The sequence below is a fragment of the Coregonus lavaretus genome (genome assembly GCF_964263955.1).
Source record: "Coregonus lavaretus genome assembly, chromosome: 23".
NCBI lineage: Eukaryota > Metazoa > Chordata > Actinopteri > Salmoniformes > Salmonidae > Coregonus > Coregonus lavaretus.
This window is the reverse complement of record NC_140010.1, coordinates 44,211,492-44,226,405: the sequence shown is the minus strand read 5'-3', so window position 1 is coordinate 44,226,405 and position 14,914 is coordinate 44,211,492. Positions and strand designations below refer to the sequence as shown.

General features: G+C 49.0%; 1 protein-coding gene and 1 pseudogene across 2 annotated transcripts in view; both read right to left on the bottom strand.

Moving 5' to 3' along the window:
• The window catches only part of retreg1 (reticulophagy regulator 1), a gene marked incomplete at both ends in the record, with an annotated part of 65,280 nt that overhangs the window by 14,061 nt on the left and 36,305 nt on the right, over positions 1 to 14,914 (bottom strand). The window lies entirely within an intron of this gene.
• Positions 7,457 to 8,425, bottom strand: LOC311098815 (putative nuclease HARBI1; annotated as a pseudogene). Its single transcript has one exon. The product of its transcript is annotated as a putative nuclease HARBI1 (transcript).

Sequence of the window (14,914 nt, the reverse complement as noted above, 5' to 3'; positions counted from 1 at the left end):
GCGCAACATTTAAAAGACTTCAGATCACACTGGCTCAACTAGGATCGTTCCATGACAACAATCCTATCGAGAGACCAGAGGAGGGGCACCCAAAGCAGACATGTCATTTCAACCTATCGGTGATCTCTAAAACAACATAGGGAGCTACATGTCTGAGCCTCTAATCAGTCCAGTGACGGCGCCTTAAAAATAGTATTTAACAAACTGCCAAACAATGTGAGGAATGGTGGCTAAAAAATCCAGAGCATCCACATATTTCCGAGGGATATAAAGAGGGAGTAAATATGTATACCAGTCTATGTGTGTGTGTACAAAAGAACACTCCAGATGCAACATACCTTTATGCCAAAAGCCCTCTTTGTGGGGGTTTGTTGTCAACTTGATAATTGATATTGGCTGCTATTCAAAACCCAAAGGCAAAGCCTTGACCAGTTCACTTAAACCTCCATTTCAAAAGAGTCATCATGCACATCTAGAGCCCAAGCCCAAATTAACATTTGAGTCATTTAGCAGACACTCTTGTCCAGAGCGACTTAATGTAGTGAGTGTATACATTTTTTATACTGGTTCCCCATGGGAATCGAACCCACAACCCTGGCACTGCAAGCACCATGCTCTACCAACTGAGCCACACAGCACCCATGTGCCGCCATTGATATCACTGACATCTTATGCAACGATGTTGACACCTTTCCAAGTGAACACAAGCTGTATTATTTTGGTTACAGATCTTAGGTGTATTTTAATCCAACTTTATTTGCCTAGTCATGTTGGGTTTTGAGTTGAGAAAACTGGAGTGAATTGTATATCTATAACTCTTAGCAATATGGATACCAAAATCCTGTCGCTTATACTTGAGGAGGGAAAACTTAAGGCATGCCACCCAATATAATCACAACCAATTACGTAACATGAAGAGTGTAGCACCTTATCTAGAATACTAGTTTTTTTTTATCACTGACATACAGTGCCTTCAGAAAGTATTCATACCCCTTGACTTATTCCACATTTTGTTGTGTTACAGCCTGAATTCAAAATGCATTAAATAGTTTTTTTTCTCTCTTACCCATCTACACACAATACCCCATAATGACAAAGTGAAAACATGTTTTCAGAAATTTTTGCAAATTTATTGAAAATGAAAAACTGAAATGTCTAATTAATATAAGTATTCACACCCCTGAGAATGACCTTTGGCAGCGATTACAGCTGTGAGTCTTCTGGGTAAGTCTCTAAGAGCTTTGCACATCTGGATTGTACAATATTTGCACATTATTCTTTTAAAAATTCTTCAAGCTCTGTCAAGTTGGTTGTTGATCATTGCTAGACAGCCATTTTCAAGTAGGCCACTAAGGAACATTCAATGCCGTCTTGGTAAGCAACTCCAGTGTATATTTTGCCTTGTATTTTAGGTTATTGTCCTGCTGAAAGGTGAATTTGTCTCCCAGTGTCTGTTGGAAAGCAGACAGAACCAGGTTATCCTCTACCCATTTACCAATAGGTGCCCTTCTTTGCGAAACATTGGAAAACATCCCTGGTCTTTGTGGTTGAATGTGTTTGAAATTCACTGCTCGACTGAGGGACCTTACAGATAATTGTATGTGTGGGGTACAGAGATGAGGCAGTCATTCAACAATCATGTTAAACACTATTATTGCACACAGAGTGAGTCCATGCAACTTATTATGTGACTTGTTAAGCATATTTTTACTCCTGAACTTATTTAGGCTTGCCATAACAAAGGGGTTGAATACTTATTGATTCAAGACATTTCAGCTTTTCATTTTTAATTAATTAGTAAAAATGTCAAAAATACATAATTCCACTTTGACATCATGGGGTATTGTGTATAGGCCAATGACACAAAATGTGTGAATACTTTCTGAAGGCACTGTACATATGAACAGAGAGCTGTAACAGTATTCAAAACTCATTTTCACTGTTTGTCTCTCACTTTCTCTTCATTCACACTCAAAAGACATCAAAACAAACAGACATGTACCTCATTCCTGCCCAACGGTCTTCAGGAGACATCTTAAGAGCTCTAGTTTGGTTCTGTTATGAAATTAAGGTAGTCCGGAGAAGATGTGGTTTCGGATATAAGTACTTGTCTGTCACAGCAAATAGCTCCAAATCGTTCAGGTCAAGTTAAAACACGGTTGACGTGCCACACGGCGCGAGACCAGCTAGTGTTTATCTTCACTGAAGCCTGAGCTTGACTATTTCAACCAGGCCCGTCTAAAAATAACACAGGTCACACAGCATTCCATCAGGCAACTATCAAGAGGACAGAGGGGCTGGGGCAGGGTGGTGGTTGGGGGGGTAAAAATACACCAGTGACAGGGTGGGAGCTGCCCCCCTATGTTAGTGTCACTGCCCCCCTCTGACACAATCTGTTTATCAGATATCTTTGAGTGTGTTTGTTTTTGTGTGAGTGTATGTGGAGGGGGAGGGTGTATCTATTTGAGAAGTAGAAAGCAAGCACATGTCATTGTTGTCTTTGTCGAATGTTGACGCCATATCCGGTGCATACTACTTAGAAGTTGCGCAAATACTAGCTCTCCCCTGCTAACAACAGTTCAGTTACAGTCTTTATTTAGGGCTATTTTACCAAGAAGGAGAGTGATGGGAGTGCTGCATCAGATGACCTGGCCTCCACAATCCCCCGACCTCAACCCAATTGAGATGGTTTGGGATGAGTCGGACGTCAGAGTGAAGGAAAAGCAGTCAACAAGTGCTCAGCATATGTGGGAACTCCTTCAAGACTGTTGGAAAAGCATACCAGGTGAAGCTGGTTGAGAGAATGCCAAGAGTGTGCAAAGCTGTCATCAAGGCAAAGGGTGGCTATTTGAAGAATCTCAAATATAAAATATATTCTGATGATATATTCAGATGATATACTACCTGATTCCATATGTGTTATTTCATAGTTGTGATGGCTTCACTATTATTCTACAATGTAGAAAATAGTAAAAATAAAGAAAAACCCTTGAATGAGTAGGTGTGTCCAAACTTTTGACTGGTACTGTAGACAGGTGTGTGCCTTTCCAAATCATGTCCAATCAATTGAATTTACCACAGGTGGACTCCAATCAAGTTGTAGAAACATCTCAAGGATGATCAATGGAAACAGGATGCACCTGAGCTCAATTTTGAGTCTAATAGCAAAGGGTCTGAATACTTATGTAAATAAGATATTTCTGATTTTTATTGTCAATATCAATAATTCGTTTTTTTATACATCAAAAATTGAATTATTGATTTCAATAATTCGAATTTGTTTATATAAAAAAATGAATTAATGGCTATAAGCTTAGCACATCTAGCCACTGGGATTGTTACCCATTCTTCAAGGCAAAACTGCTCCAGCTCCTTCAAGTTGGATGGTTCCGCTGGTGTACAGCAATCTTTAAGTCATACCACAGATTTTCAATTGGATTGAGGTCTGGGCTTTGACTAGGCCATTCCAAGACATTTAAATGTTTCCCCTTAACATTAACATTTCAGTCATTTAGCAGACGCTCTTAACCAGAGCGACTTACATGAGCAATTAGGGTTAAGTGCCTTGCTTAAGGGCACATCGACAGATTTATCACCTAGTCAGCTCGGGGATTAGAACCAGCAACCTTTCGGTTACTGGCACAACGCTCTTACCCACTAAGCTAACCACTTGAGTGCTGCTTTAGCAGTATGCTTATGGTCATTGTCCTGCTGGAAGGTGAACCTCCGTCCCAGTCTCAAATCTCTGGAAGACTGAAACAGGTTTCCCTCAATAATTTCCATGTATTTAACAGCATCCATCATTCCTTCAATTCTGACCAGTTTCCCAGTCCCTGCCGATGAAAAACATGGATGGTGTTCTTGGGGTGATGAGGTGTTGGGTTTGCACCAGACATAGCGTTTTCCTTGACGGCCAAAATGCTCAATTTTAGTCTCATCTGACCAGAGTACCTTCTTCCATATGTTTGGGGAGTCTCCCACATGCCTTTTGGCGAACACCAAACGTGTTTGCTTATTTTTTTCTTTAAGCAATGGCTTTTTTCTGGCCACTCTTCCGTAAAGCCCAGCTCTGTGGAGTGTACGGCTTAAAGTGGTCCTATGGACAGATACTCCAATCTCCGCTGTGGAGCTTTGCAGCTCCTTAAGTGTTATCTTTGGTCTCTTTGTTGCCTCTCTGATTAATACCCTCCTTGCCTGGTCCGTGAGTTTTGGTGGGCGGCCCTCTCTTGGCAGGTTTGTTGTGGTACCATATTCTTTCCATTTTTTAATTATTTATTTAATGGTGCTCCGTGGGATGTTCAAAGTTTCGGATATTTTTTTATAACCCAACCCTGATCTGTCCTTCTCCACAACTTTGTCCCTGACCTGTTTGGAGAGCTCCTTGGTCTTCATGGTGCCGCTTGCTTGGTGGTGCCCATTGCTTATTGGTGTTGCAGACTCTGGGGCCTTTCAGAACAGGTGTATATATACTGAGATCATGTGACATTTCATGAGACACTTAGATTGCACACAGGTGGACTTTATTTAACTAATTATGTCACTTCTGAAGTTAATTGGTTGCACCAGAACTTATTTAGGGGCTTCATAGGAAAGGGGATGAATACATATGCACGCACCACTTTCCGTTATTTATTTTTTAGATTTTTTTTAAACAAGTTATTTTTTTCATTTCACTTCACCAATTTGGACTATGTTGTGTATGTCCATTACATGAAATCCAAATAAAAAATCAATTTAAATTACAGGTTGTAATGCAACAAAATAGAAAAAACGGCAAGGGGGATGAATACTTTTGCAAGGCATTGTAAAAGGCATTTAGCCCATCTGCAAGGCTCGCGTCTCGCGTCACTGGGCAGCTCGCGGCTGGGTTTCCCTTTGTAGTCCGTAATAGTTTGCAAACCCTGCCACATCCGACGAGCGTCAGAGCGGTGTAGTAGGATTCAATCTTAGTCCTGTATTGACACTTTGCCTGTTTGATGGTTCGTCTGAGGGCATAGAGGGATTTTTTATAAGTGTCCGGATTAGTCTCTCGCTCCTTTAGCTCGGTGCGGATGTTGCCTGTAATCCTGGTTGGGATATGTACGTACGGTCACTGTGGAGACGATGTCGTCGATGCACTTATTGATGAAGCCGGTGACTGAGGTGGTATACTTCTCAATGCCATTGGATGAATCACGGAACATATTCCAGTCTGTGCTAGCAAAACAGTCCATCAGTGTCATCTGACCACTTCCGTATTGAGCGAGTCACTGGTACTTCGTGCTTTAGTTTTTACTTGTAAGCAGGAATCAGGAGGATAGAATTAGGGTCAGATTTGCCAAATGGAGGGTGAGGGAGAGCTTTGTATGCGTCTCTGTGTGTTGAGTAAAGGTGGTCTAGAGTTTTTTTCCTCTGGTTGCACATGTGACATGCTGGTAGAAATGAGGTAAAACGGATTTAAGTTTGCCTGCATTAAAGTCCCCGGCCACTAGGAGCGCCGCTTCTGGATGAGTATTTTCTTGTTCGCTTATGGCCTTATACAGCTCGTTGAGTGTGGTCTTAGTGCCAGCATCGGTTTGTGGTGGTAAATAGATGGCTACGAAAAATATCGATGAAAACTCTCTTGGTAGATAGCATGGTCCACAGCTTATCATGAGGTACTCTAACTCAGGCGAGCAATACCTCAAGACTTCCTTAAAATTAGACATTGCGCACCAGCTGTTATTGACAAATAGACACACACCACCATCCCTCGTCCTACCGGACGTAGCAGTTCTGTCCTGCCGATGCACGGAAAACCCAGCCAACTGTATATTATCCATGTCGTCGTTCAGCCACAACTCTGAGAAACATAAGATATTACAGTTTTTAATATCCCGTTGGTAGGATAGTCTCGAACGGAGCTCATCCAGTTTATTCTCTAGTGATTGCACGTTGGCCAATAGAACGGATGGTAGAGGCGGGTTACCCACTCGCCGATGAATTCTCACAAGGCACCCCGATCTCTGCCCCCTGTACCTCCATCTTTTCTTCACCCGAATGACGGGGATTTGGGCCTGGTCTCGGAGAAACAGTATATCCTTCACGTCGGACTCATTAAAGAAAAACTATTCGTCCAGTTCGAGGTGAGTAATCGCTGTTCTGGAGCTCTTTTCAGTCATAAGAGATGGTAGCAGCAACATTATGCACAAAATAAGTTACAAACAATTCGAAAAAACACACAAAATAGCACAGTTGGTTAGGAGCCCGTAAAACGGTAGCCATCCCGTCCGGCCTAATTAGATTAACAATGTGCACTTGGTGCTGACCTGAGGATGCTTAAAAAACCAGGGATGGGACACTAATACATAAGCATTGTGAGGAATTGGAGCAAGTCACCTAAACCAAACAATGGACGGCGGTAAAAGAAAACGTTCAAAGAATTTCAGTTACTTTGAAAAAAAACTTTTAAATCTAATTGTGTCAAACCACCCAATTATCAAGAGCAAACAGCATGATCCATCAAAAGAAAACAAGAAATAGAATGCCTGGACTACGATTTGTAATGAATTCAACTCAAATTAAAAAGTACAACAAATAAAAATAAGATACTGTACTTATTGTTGACCCACTTTTACAAATCAGACTCACTTTGAAATATTAGTTTTCTTGTGTAACACAACACAGCGGGCCTAAATGTATTTGTGACAGAAATATAACACAAATAATATCTTACATAATTACTAATATCATTTCTATATTGTCTTGTCTTTGTAAGGTCCTGTGGAAAAACATAAACATCTATTTAAAGAAGGCAAATGCTGTTGCTCGTTGGGAGCGTTTCAAGACTGTTGGCGGACCCCAGTAAGACCAGAGACAGATGAGCTGGGGGACTTGTTGACCGGGATCATTGATAGCCAGCAACCCCTGGAAGGTATCCCCGATGATGACCATTTGGACAGTTTAGATGGGGGACCGTTCCAATTCTCATTTGGTAGGACACATTAATTCAACATGTGCCATCCCTGGACTGCAGGGGATATCTTGCACTCCCAAAAGAAAAAATTATGTAATGAACTCAACTCTTGAAGAAATAATATTCCCTAATGGAGCAATGCAATCATTTTCTAGAGGCAGATGATCACCATAGCTTGGAGGGGATAAGAGAGGATGAAGGTCAGCCCGCTACATCTGCAGCAGCCAGGAGGAAAGATTGTGTCACTAACCCGGGCTGGAGGACAAAGACAAAGAGGCTGAGCATGCATGAGAAACTGGCTATGGAATTTCATGTGCGCAAACTAATTTAAAAGAAGAGCATGATATAAAGATGCAAATCCTTCATGTTGAGTTGGCTATGAAGGAGGAGAGAACCATTAAGCAGCGGCAGTACCAATGTCCTTCTCAAACCAGCAACAGTTCGGGGTTCCGATATTTCCATTTGTGAATTAAAAACCTTTTTGTCACCAATCCATGGCTATTTCTGCTTCAATCACTTGAACTATCTTTGTTGTGAGAAGTGCTGCATAGCAAAAGCACCTCCGCAGGCTAGTCCATTTCTGTCATTGTCTGCCTCAACCATAGGAACATCTGGGTCATCCTCATCTTCAATGCGAGGATCAGGGCAGCCATGCTTTTTGAGGTAACTGTGAAGCACTGCTGTTGCAATTATGACAATGCAGTATCTTCTTGGTTGAAATCGCAATGTGTTTCTGAGACACTGGAAACGACTCTTCCATACACCAAACGTGCTCCACTACACCTCTGGTGCGGATATGAGCTTGGTTGTACCGTTGTTGCTCAGGTCCTATTGCATGAAGATAGGGGGTTAACACGAAGTTGGTCTGTGCATACCCACTGTCACCAAGTATGATTCCACTATGTTGTCCTCCTTCAAGCTGAGCATACAAAGAGGAGCTGGAAAATTATTGAGTCATGAGTCGTAACTTTCCAACATGGAATAGTGCAAATTGGGAGTGAACACAATGTACATTTATTGAGAACCCGTTTTTACGATTCCTGTACTCCTCAGCATCTGCTTTAGAGGGACACTTGATGGGAATATGACATCCATCTATACAGCCAATGACTCCAGGGAAGTTCCCATATTCATAGAACTCTACCTTGTAGTTGGCTTGGGCAGCAGCATCAGGAAACTTGAAGTAATTGTATTTCAGTTCACATATAGCATTGCAGACTATTCTGCATACAGTCGGTTGGTTCACTTACACCACACAAATCACGTTTCACGATGGAAGGTTCCAGATGCCAAAAACCTCAAGGTGATCAGTACTTGTAGGGAAGGAGGGCTTCCCCTAAGAGAGTCAGATGAAAGCCTTGGCTCAAGCAAACAAACGATGTACATACGGAAACGGTCACTGAAATGGATTTAATCAAAATCATTCAATGGGCTCCTGTCAAGCCTTGGTGGTGCTCTTTGATCATCATTGAAATAGTCCAGGAAATCCATTTTCCTCCATTGCCAAGTGTCACACCCTGGCTCTGGGGACTCTATATGTTGAGCCAGGGTGTGTATATTCTAGGTAGTGTATTTCTGTGTTGGCCAGAGTGGTTCCCAATCAGAGGCAACGAGTGTCAGCTGTTGCTGGTTGTCTCTGATTGGGAGCCATATTTATAGAGGCTGTTTTCCCACAATAGTTGTGGGATCTTGTTTCCAGTTGGTTTGTTCCTAGTTAGGTTTGTCCTTTGGATGTCACGTATCGTTTGTTGTTTTGTTTCGCTGTTCGTGTTATCATTCGATTAATAAAGTATGTTTGCTTTCAACGCTGCGCCTTGGTCTACTCCGTCTAATGATCGTGACAGAAGATCCCACCATACCAGGACCAAGCAGCGTGTCCAGGAGCAGGCGGCCTGGACATGGGAGGAAGCGCCGGGAAAGGAGCTGGAAAGGTTGGCGATGGCCCAGGTGGGCAAATCGTGGTCCTGGGAAGACATGCTCGGGGGCAAGGGGCCATGGGCTAAGATTAAGGCCCTGGCGAGAGAGGAGCAACGGCGTCAACAGTGTCGTCGTCGGACGGACGAGAGGCAACCCCAGAATTTTTTTAGGGGGGGGCACACGGCATGGGCGACTGGGCAGCAGGAGGCTGCCACAGGGCGAAATGGGAGACGAGGAGAGAAGGCCACCGGGTTACGGGAGCCATTGGTGAGAGGAGGGAAGGAACTGAGGTGTATTGCCAGTCCGGTCCGGCCCGTTCCTGATCCCCGTTTAAGGCCAGTGGTGTGTGTTCCCAGTACGGTCCGGCCTGTTCCTGTTCCTCGCACCAAGCCTACGGTGTGCGTCACCAGCCCGGCCCGGCCTGTTCCTGCTCCTCGCACCAAGCCTACGGTGCGCGTCGCCAGCCCGGCCCGGCCTGTTCCTGCTCCACGCACCAAGCCTACGGTGCGCGTCGCCAGCCCGGCCCGGCCTGTTCCTGCTCCACGCACCAAGCCTACGGTGCGCGTCGCCAGCCCGGCCCGGCCTGTTCCTGCTCCACGCACCAAGCCTACGGTGCGCGTCGCCAGCCCGGCCCGGCCTGTTCCTGCCACTCGCACCAAGCCTACGGTGCGTCGCCAGCCCGGCCCGGCCTGTTCCTGCTCCTCGCACCAAGCCTACGGTGCGCGTCGCCAGCCCGGCCCGGCCTGTTCCTGCTCCACGCACCAAGCCTACGGTGCGCGTCACCAGCCCGGCCCGGCCTGTTCCTGCTCCACGCACCAAGCCAGGGGTGCGAGTCGTCAGCCCGGTCCGGCCCGTTCCTGCTCCACGCACCAAGCCAGGGGTGCGAGTCGTCAGTCCGGTACGGCCCGTTCCTGCTCCACGCACCAAGCCAGGGGTGCGAGTCGTCAGCCCGGTCCGGCCCGTTCCTGCTCCACGCACCAAGCCAGGGGTGCGTATCGTCAGTCCGGTACGGCCCGTTGCTGCTCCACGCACCAGGCCTACGGTGCGCGTCGCCAGCCCGGCCCGGCCTGTTCCTGCCACTCGCACCAAGCCTACGGTGTGCGTCGCCAGCCCGGCCCGGCCTGTTCCTGCTCCTCGCACCAAGCCTACGGTGCGCGTCGCCAGCCCGGCCCGGCCTGTTCTTGCTCCACGCACCAAGCCTACGGTGCGCGTCACCAGCCCGGCCCGGCCTGTTCCTGCTCCACGCACCAAGCCTACGGTGCGCGTCACCAGCCCGGCCCGGCCTGTTCCTGCTCCACGCACCAAGCCAGGGGTGCGAGTCGTCAGCCCGGTCCGGCCCGTTCCTGCTCCACGCACCAAGCCAGGGGTGCGAGTCGTCAGTCCGGTACGGCCCGTTCCTGCTCCACGCACCAAGCCAGGGGTGCGAGTCGTCAGCCCGGTCCGGCCCGTTCCTGCTCCACGCACCAAGCCAGGGGTGCGTATCGTCAGTCCGGTACGGCCCGTTGCTGCTCCACGCACCAAGCCAGGGGTGCGCATCGTCAGCCCGGTCCGGCCCGTTCCTGTTCCACCCACCAAGCCAGGGGTGCGCATCGTCAGCCCGGTCCGGCCCGTTCCTGCTCCACGCACCAAGCCAGGGGTGCGCATCGCCAGCCCGGCCCGGCCTGTTCCTGCTCCTCGCACCAAGCCTACGGTGCGCGTCGCCAGCCCGGCCCGGCCTGTTCCTGCTCCACTCACCAAGCCTACGGTGCGCGTCACCAGCCCAGCCCGGCCTGTTCCTGCTCCACGCACCAAGCCAGGGGTGCGAGTCGTCAGCCCGGTCCGGCCCGTTCCTGCTCCACGCACCAAGCCAGGGGTGCGAGTCGTCAGTCCGGTACGGCCCGTTCCTGCTCCACGCACCAAGCCAGGGGTGCAAGTCGTCAGCCCGGTCCGGCCCGTTCCTGCTCCACGCACCAAGCCAGGGGTGCGAGTCGTCAGTCCGGTACGGCCCGTTCCTGCTCCACGCACCAAGCCAGGGGTGCGAGTCGTCAGCCCGGTCCGGCCCGTTCCTGCTCCACGCACCAAGCCAGGGGTGCATATCGTCAGTCCGGTACGGCCCGTTGCTGCTCCACGCACCAAGCCAGGGGTGCGCATCGTCAGCCCGGTCCGGCCCGTTCCTGTTCCACGCACCAAGCCAGGGGTGCGCATCGTCAGCCCGGTCCGGCCCGTTCCTGCTCCACGCACCAAGCCAGGGGTGCGCGTCGTCAGCCCGGTCCGGCCCGTTCCTGCTCCACGCACCAAGCCAGGGGTGCGAGTCGTCAGTCCGGTACGGCCCGTTCCTGCTCCACGCACCAAGCCAGGGGTGCGAGTCGTCAGCCCGGTCCGGCCCGTTCCTGCTCCACGCACCAAGCCAGGGGTGCGAGTCGTCAGTCCGGTACGGCCCGTTCCTGCTCCACGCACCAAGCCAGGGGTGCGAGTCGTCAGCCCGGTCCGGCCCGTTCCTGCTCCACGCACCAAGCCAGGGGTGCGTATCGTCAGTCCGGTACGGCCCGTTGCTTCTCCACGCACCAAGCCTACGGTGCGCGTCGCCAGCCCGGCCCGGCCTGTTCCTGCTCCACGCACCAAGCCTACGGTGCGCGTCACCAGCCCGGCCCGGCCTGTTCCTGCTCCACGCACCAAGCCTACGGTGCGCGTCACCAGCCCGGCCCGGCCTGTTCCTGCTCCACGCACCAAGCCAGGGGTGCGAGTCGTTAGGCCGGTCCGGCCCGTTCCTGCTCCACGCACCAAGCCAGGGGTGCGAGTCGTCAGTCCGGTACGGCCCGTTCCTGCTCCACGCACCAAGCCAGGGGTGCGAGTCGTCAGCCCGGTCCGGCCCGTTCCTGCTCCACGCACCAAGCCAGGGGTGCGTATCGTCAGTCCAGTACGGCCCGTTGCTGCTCCACGCACCAAGCCAGGGGTGCGCATCGTCAGCCCGGTCCGGCCCGTTCCTGTTCCACCCACCAAGCCAGGGGTGCGCATCGTCAGCCCGGTCCGGCCCGTTCCTGCTCCACGCACCAAGCCAGGGGTGCGCATCGCCAGCCCGGCCCGGCCTGTTCCTGCTCCTCGCACCAAGCCTACGGTGCGCGTCGCCAGCCCGGCCCGGCCTGTTCCTGCTCCACGCACCAAGCCTACGGTGCGCGTCACCAGCCCAGCCCGGCCTGTTCCTGCTCCACGCACCAAGCCAGGGGTGCGAGTTGTCAGCCCGGTCCGGCCCGTTCGCACCAAGCCAGGGGTGCGCATCGTCAGCCCGGTCCGGCCCGTAGCTGCTCCACGCACCAAGCCAGGGGTGCGCATCGTCAGCCCGGTCCGGCCCGTCCCTGCTCCACGCACCAGGCCAGGGGTGTGCGTCGTCAGTCCGGCACAACCCGTGCCTGGGTCACCGGTGCCTGGTCAGGTACCGGTCAGCTGCTCCACACCGGAGCTGAAGCAATCCGCTTCTACGATGTCCAGTCCAGCTCCGGTCAGCGGGGCCAGACCGGACCAGGGGCGCCACGGGGGGATGGTTGAAGAGTGGTGGTCTAGCCCGGAGCCGGAACCGCCTCCGAGGAGGAATGCCCACCCAGCCCTCCCCTTGTTTGTTGATGTTTAGGCGCGGTCGCAGTCCGCGCCTTTAGGGGGGGGGTACTGTCACACCCTGGCTCTGGGGACTCTATATGTTGAGCCAGGGTGTGTATATTCTATGTAGTGTATTTCTGTGTTGGCCAGAGTGGTTCCCAATCAGAGGCAACGATTGTCAGCTGTTGCTGGTTGTCTCTGATTGGGAGCCATATTTATAGAGGCTGTTTTCCCACAATAGTTGTGGGATCTTGTTTCCAGTTGGTTTGTTCCTAGTTAGGTTTGTCCTTTGGATGTCACGTATCGTTTGTTGTTTTGTTTCGCTGTTCGTGTTATCATTCGATTAATAAAGTATGTTTGCTTTCAACGCTGCGCCTTGGTCTACTCCGTCTAACGATCGTGACACCAAGGTCAACCTGATGGCCAGCATCCATTAATCTGAAGTTAAACCTCCCTCTGGCCAAGTTTAATTTAAGCCTTCACTTAGATCTAGATTAACTCTAATCGTCATTCTGGAAATCTGACTGCAAGTCTGAGACTATTTTAAACCATGTCTGATAAATGCCATTTCAGTTAGTCTAGTTTAATAGTGCAATTTAGTATAGGATTAGGCTTTATCTGTGTCTGTGAAACTGACCCTCAGTGTATATCATACTAAATGAAGGGAGCAGATTTACGAACCAAATCCTACGAATTGCCCTGAGACCAGGTTGATCACACAGACAACAATATTATTTTCCTCCTCCTCCTCTTCCTACTCCTCTCCATCCCAGCCCCCAGCTGTCAGCGGCCATTCTAGCCCGGCTAATCTCCAACAAAGCCCCGCCAGACCCGGAGCCCGCTTTACAATTACCCACAAGGCACCTTTGTCTGACGGACAGCGACAGATGACAACAACACAATCATCTCAACAACTAAATGTCACACAGGAGATAGAGACAAGAGCCTTGGCGGCCTGGCAAACCGCACTTCTTAACACCTGCTCGCTTAACCCGGAAGCCAGCTGCACCAATGTGTCGGAGGAAACACCGTTCAACTGACGACCGAAGTCCGCTTGCAGGTGGCCGGCCCACCACAAGGAGTCGCTAGAGTGCGATGAGCCAAGTAAAGCCCCCTGGCCAAACCCTCCCCTAACCTGGACGACGCTGGGCCAATTGTGCGCCGCCCTATGGGACTACCGGTCACGGCCGGTAATGATCGAACCCCAGGCTGTAGTGAAGCCGCAAAACACTGCGATGCAGTTCCTTAGACCGCTGTGCCACTCGGGAGACCAGGGACAATCTTTACCCAAGTTACGCTTCCACCAATTTGTTTCCTCCATTTCAGTAGACAAAACAATTGTATCTAACTAGGCACACGCTGTGCTACTTTGTCTCTGATGAAATCAACGCCGACCGCTACACAGCAAATGATCCAGTGTTAAATTAACACACTGCTTAATGTAAAGCCTTATTTGCATATTTCCTAGAGTGCCTTGTCTTTCGAGTGAATTGTAGAGTTCCCACCCATAACTGTATTTGTTAGTTGTTGTATTCATCCATTTTCAGTCCTGTGGACTTCACCAAGTGAGATCTTTAACACGATACAATACGTATTTCATAAAGCCTTATTTTGAGGGCGTGCAAAGTGATGTGTAATTCCTATTGGAATCCAGAGTGGGGATATCCAACCGTTGGAATTTTTGATAATCCGCAACCTACATTTAGGGTTGGGAAGACTAAGATATGAGACTACCTATAGCAGCATTTTCAGACTATTTTTTACAATTATCTTTGTTTTTATTGTTGGACATAAAATACTGCAAAAACACCAGGAAATCAGCTCCAAGTGATTCAAATGTTGGAAATCTGTTCCAAAGTATTCCCACACATAATAGAGAGATACAATACCAGTCAAAAATGTGGACACACCTACTCATTCAAGGGTTTTTCTTTATTTTTACTATTTTCTACATTGAAGAATAATAGTGAAGACATCAAAACTATTAAATAACACATATGGAATCATGTAGTAACCAAAAAAGTGTTAAACAAATCAAAATATATTTTAGATTTTAGATTCTTCAAAGTAGCCAGTCTGAGTATGCCAGAGCTCAGAATAACTGATGAATTTACAAGCGCTCAATACCCGTTGAATATGGCCAGCCATATAATAATGATAGGGCGGCAGGTAGCTTAGTGGTTAAGAGCGTTGTGCCAGTAACCGAAAGGTCGCTGGTTCTAATCCCCGAGCCGACTAGGTGAAAAATCTGTCGATGTGCCCTTGAGCAAGGCACTTAACCCTAATTGCTCATATAAGTCGCTCTGGATAAGAGCGTCTGCTGAATGACTAAAATGTAAATGTAAAATGTATGCACTCACTAACTGTAAGTCGCTCTGGATAAGAGCGTCTGCTAAATGACTAAAATGTAAATGTGTGGTTTTGGTTAAACTCTGGTTATTAACACCAATACTCAGGTTATTTTACACTAGTGAGTGCTATTTTAACACTTAC